Genomic DNA, 6,000 nt, shown 5'->3' with positions numbered 1-6,000 from the left:
GAATAAAAGCATCATGTTCTCTTACCTTTCCCCAAGCATGGCATAGAGGAGATCCTTTGTGGTGAGTTTGGTGAATCTCCTCCTCTTGGATTTCAACCAAAGAAGCTCTAGGAGGATCTTGGCGGTTGTTCTTTTGGGGACAAGCGCGGTACGCATGCCCTTGTTCGCCGCACTTGAAACACCGGTTATCTTTACGATAACGCTCAAGCTCTTCAGGAGAGAGTTTATTCTTTCCTTTGTAAACTCCCTTCTCTTTAGCTTTGTTGGAATTGCCCTTAGGAGACTTTTGGACATTGTCCTTCCCCTTAGGCTCATTGGAACCTTTGTTTTCCGGGGGCTTATTATTTCTTTTACCCCCCGTTTGGAAATTGATTCGCGAGGCCACCATAGTATGGTGTATTACCGCCGATATGGTACGTGGCCTTTGGGAGTTGACATACTCCGCCATTTCTTCGGTTAAGCCCGCACAAAATTGTTGCTTTTGCTCTCCAAAATCCAACTTTTTGAAGACAGTGGCTTTGAGTTGTAGGTCCCAAAACTTGTCTACATATTTGTGGATGGATTCATTGGGAGAGAGCTTTAAGCTTCGCCATTCGGTGAGTACTTTGTCTTTGGCATCGGTGGCCAAAAACTGCTTCATAATGGAAGCTCTTAAAGCCTTCCATGTTCGTGGAGCTTCACCGTTGGCTCGTAGGCTAGACCACCATTGTCTGGCGGACTTTTGAAAGTGCATAGCTACATGGCGTAGCTTAGAGGACTCCGTGAAGCCCTCATCTCCAAACGCCGCATCGAATTGCTGGATAAAGGCCAAAACTTTGTCTGTAGCACCGAAGGTGCCATCATAGGTAAGGAAAGAGATGCTCTTCCCTCCCTCTTTGAATTTCTTCAGCTTGGACGACCTCTTCCATGCGGCATAGGATTTCCTATGGCCTCTTCTTTTTGATGGTTCAAAAGTTGCACCATCACTTTCTTCAGAAGATGAAGAATTTGAAGAAGGTGGAGAAGAGGGTGACCTCTTTCTCGCCTTTTTCTTGTCTTGATCTTTGTCGTCTTCACCATAGCTTTCATAAGAGGAAGAGGATAAAGAAGATGGAGAAGAGGGTGTCCTCTTTCTCGCCTTTTTCTTCTCTTGCTTTTTATCATCCCTCTTTGAATTATGGCGTGGAGAAGAGTGTGATGGTCTTCTCCGCTTTGGTGGTGATGGAGAGCGTTTAGCCCGCCGTCTTCGTGGAGCCATCTCCGCCGAGGTGGCGGGAGACTCGCTTCTTTCTCGTTCCTTCGGTGGAGGCTCTTGAGTTCTCCTTTGGGAAGGAGATGCATCATCAAGAAGTAAGTTCTTGAGCCCTTCATATGGATTCTCTTCTTCTTCCCGAATCGGAGAGAGACCTCTTTTGGTAGTCTCACAAGGAGGCTTCCTAGGTGTTCTCTCGTCATGGTGATGAGCTTGGAGAATCCCGTGAGCACGGAGCTGCCGTTGCACTTCACTTTGGAGAGATGGATTGCCCATGGCTTGTTGAAGCCTAGAAACAAGATAATTAACAAGCATTGAAGCATCATTAGTAGCTTGCTCATGAGCAAAATCAAAGTTATCAACATTAATTTCACTCTCTTTAATATTGTCAGCCATTCTAACAACTTTTAGGTGTAAACTTTTTAGGTGTACTTTGGCACTTCAAGCCCTAGTTGCTACTCCTCTTTACCCCTTTAGAAAAAGCACTCAAGCTACTGTACCCGCGGCTCGAATACCATTAATTGCAAGGAATAGAAGAGAGGGTCTTTCGACACCAAAACAGCACCGGCTCCTGTCAAGCTTCTAATAGCTCAATAGTGGTTAAGCCGTAGGCAAGCCCCGTAGGACTCCACTATTAAGACCATAGCTCTCGACGGTGATGCCCCGTTAACTGCACAAAGGCAGGCGCACTGCAAGGCTGAAAAATCCCTATTCTACTTACTCACAGGCAATTAATAATACCAACCATTTGTAGCTAGCTTGAGGACCTCCCTTCTTGAGCAAGAAAAGAGAAACCTTGAGCTCTGATACCAATGTAACATTTAATGGCCTAAAATCTTATGTGTAGCGGAAATTAGCATGAACATAGTGGGCATTTCATTAGAGTTGATTCCTAATGAGAATTACAAGAGTGCTTGGGTGGAGAGAGCAACAAAAAGCATAACACCTAGTTAGATAGCATCGACAATACTTTCAAAAGAGAGAGCAATTAAGCTATTGACAACAGTTGAGGACCGGATTTGCATGGAGCCGGTCCCCCCTCCAAAAGGCTTTGTATTATGGTTTCTCCCATCAAGAGAGACATTGTACAATACAATTCTTTGTGTTCCTTCAAGACTAGCTAGTGCAATGAAGATGGAAGCTTCATACACCAAGCAAAACACTTAATCAAACACAACTTGAATTATCCCCGTTCTCAGACCCAAGACCTCACACACCTTCGAAGATGGTGAGAGCTAGCAGGGTATGAGAGTAGATTGAGAGGAAAAAGAAGTATCTTACGAGAAAGAAGTACATCTCCTCACATAATCACTCATATTAGCATAGCTTAGCTTAGTAATTAGCTTGGTAGAGAAGATGAGCATGCATTGAAGCTTGGCTCTTGGTTGGATTTGCATCCACATGCCAAGAGAGTGTTGATGTAGGCTTCTATCTCACAAGCTTGGAGTAGGTGATGAGCTCTCCATTAAAGCTTGGGAGGAGATAGAGTATTTTCCCTTCACACATGGTCAAGTGTGAGAGTGTGTGTGTCAATGCCAAGCAAAAATCAGCCCCCTCTCTCTCTTGGGCGAGCCCTAGCTGCTAAGTTAGTCTGGCTTTTGCCTCATTGGACCTCCCCAGGTCAAGCCAATAGGGATTAAGCAGCATAAGTGATAGCCTTCTGACATGTGTCCCCCTTTCCCCTTTTGTGAGAGCTTTAGATAATTAAATAATTAAACTAAACTCTCATTGGACCCCTTTGCCTCCTGGCCAATAGGAATCAGGCAAGCCATGGGGCTCCTGAATGCTCATTGGACCCCTTGGGAGACTGCCCAATAGTCTTCTAGGACACTTAATTCTTATTGGTTTCTTTTATTAAATGTTTTTAAATTAATTAAACTAGATTTACTCTAGCCTAATTCTCATTGGTCCACTTCAAGGGTCTTCCAATAGGAATTGGGCATACCTTGTGGGCATCTGGCCTAGGGAGCTGACATGTGTCCCTCATTCCCTTTGTGTAAAGGGAGCCTGTGTGTGTGTGTGTGTGGCTTTCTCTCTCATCCCCTAGCTTTGGGGCTCGCCCCCTCCCATGTAGGGATGTAGAAAGACTTTTTGGGCACACACTAAGCATCCAATTTTCCCTAAGGTTGACCTTTGGACACAACCTTTGAATTTTGGAACCTTAGCATTTTGGAAGTCTTAATGGGCTGAACCTTAGGGTCTTTTTAGCCCGTTGTTTCACATGGCTCTTTTGCAGATGGCCCCCCCTTTGGATCCCTATTTTCCCTCCTTTGGATCCCTACTGTGGCCGGTCTGCCAATATTCTAGCTTTTTCTCCCTTGGCACTTCCCCACATTAAATGATCAGTTTAATATGAGAAAATCATTTAGGAGAATTAGATATTGATTATTATGACACACATGAATCCAGCTTTTGAACTTCGAGCATCGAGATCAAAGATCATTTACGACATAGAAGGTCCATGGGAACTTCGAAGAGAGGTTCATTGGACAACACATGGAGAAAAGCTCTTTATGGCCTTCAAAATGTAAAGGAAAGCCACTCTTCAAATGTTTTTGAAAAATAAAGTAGTTAGTGAGGGCTGGAGTGAAAAGGCCTCCAAAAAACTATAGGCTTAAGTATTATAAATTTAGATAAAGTACTAAGGTCTTTTTGACTTTCCACTGCCAAGACTCATAAGTCTTTTCGTTTTCTACCATCCTAATACTCACCCTTCACTTTTGCATTTTCAATTAGATGTTTTTTAAAAGTTGTCTTTGAAATGAAGCAGAAAGAATGTGACACATGGAGGGTGTCTCCTTTGTTGAAAATTTTAAGCTGCTTCATATATAGTATAGAAGACAAATATGCATACTCTCTCTAGAGCAAATTTTGAAGCACAACTTATTTTTATGAAGATTTAACTTTTTTAATGAGCTTATCGTGCAACAAAACAACACATGAAAATAGATATATAGCTGAGTTACGAATCGTTACAAAGTGCATTAGCTTATCAACCTAGACAAAGCTAACGAATCTATATCTATACAAAGCTAACGAATCTTTATCTATACTATATATAATGGGGGAAGGATTCCGGCTCCCTTTCTGGCCACGTATCGCATGCTCCTTATTCTGACAAGCTCCCTTGCGATCAAACGATTGCACATGGGGAGAGAGACAGAGAGATTGGTCAGTTATGAACTAATTGTGTTGACATGATTGCCCCCACGTACGTGACTCCATATGACGATGTTCTTTGCACCAATTGTGTCCGTTGCTAGAGACCAATCAGCTATGAAATAATTATGTTGGCATGCTTCCCCCCACGAACGTGACTCCATATGATGGTGTTCTCTACACCTGTTGAGCCCACTGCTATGCCGAAGCAGCCTCTATCTATGCCAGCGTACAAGTCCCTAAGCGCCCATTGTGCAGCTGAGCGGTCTCTCTCTCTCTCTCTCTCTCTCTCTCTCTCTCTCTCTCTCTCCTAAGTCCTATCACCTGTGCACCCAGATGTGTTGGAACTTAGTCAACTTCACATTCTCTTCTTCTATGCTGGTCGGATTCTCAGTGCATGTGTTTCTCTCTCTCTCTCTCTCTCTCTCTCTCTCTCTCTCTCTCTCTCTCTCTCTCTCTCTCTCTCCCCCATTACGACCCTTGCCCGTCTTCCACGTTGGAGCTCTCGGACACTGCAGCAGCGGAGCAAGAGAGAGCTCTTTATGCGTCTCCTACTCATGAGAGAGATTCAAATCTGGCATCCTATTTGGCACAACACTTCTTCCAACTTGCATGTAGACGGTGCATTCGGAGAGTAAAGCGCGTAGGAGCATTTGGAGTCCAATTACAAGAAATCTGTACACAATTCAACATTCATGATACCCATGACCAACAACGTTAGGTACTGTGGGGGGTCAGGAGTCGGGACTCTCACATTTTGCAAGTTTCTTGGTCCTCAGGTTCTCAAATCCGAGACTTTTGCTCATTTTTGAAGGGTGGCCCTCATCTTTCATATCTCTCACTTTGCATACATGTGGCCAACAAATGCATAGCAGTTCCTAGGTTTTTTGGTCTTCAGGTTCACCCTTCATTGGCAAGTGTAAGGACATGGGTCCTATGGGCAAGGCCACTGACACGACCGGACCGTGTATGCTAGGGGGAGGCTATAAGATAGCACGGTTGGGTGGAGACTAGCACACGCATTACCACCGTCCTTTCACTGGTATCCTAGCTATTTTTGGGAGGAGATGAAAAGCGGGTTGCATGTGCGTGCCACGCTCTGCTTCGCTCCCACGTTCCGCAGACAACGACTACTCCACTGTGCAACAAAAGAAGATAGGCACACTTTCTTGTGTGCAACGCATGGACAGACAACAACAACCGATCGCGAACACCCCATCTACGCCCTCCACGATGGGCGACCAAGGCAAACTCGACGGCACCGAAGCTCCGTTGGCTAGGCACATATGAAGGCCCGCTTAACCCTTGTATGAAGTGAAGCGCTCAAATTCCCGCAAGGCGAGGTGCGGAGCATACAAAATACAAAGATTTCAATTTCTCAAGGTACAAGTTGTCATTTTTTCTCTCTCTTTGCATTAGTGTGTGTTTATCATGGCCAGTGAGGATATCCCATCTACACACATGTTTGAATTTGAGCACGTAGATCAAAATCAGGGCACCTTGGGTGCTGCTGACATTAATATGCATGATGATGATGATGATCTAGGAGATCATGGGCTTGTAGATATGGCTTCTTTCAAGACTTTGGAACATCGCCAAAGCGTACTTAA

The sequence above is a fragment of the Adiantum capillus-veneris genome, chromosome 12 (assembly GCF_014529385.1).
Source record: "Adiantum capillus-veneris isolate H3 chromosome 12, ASM1452938v2, whole genome shotgun sequence".
In the NCBI taxonomy this organism is placed as follows: Eukaryota; Viridiplantae; Streptophyta; class Polypodiopsida; order Polypodiales; family Pteridaceae; genus Adiantum; species Adiantum capillus-veneris.
Note: the sequence above shows the minus strand (reverse complement) of the source record.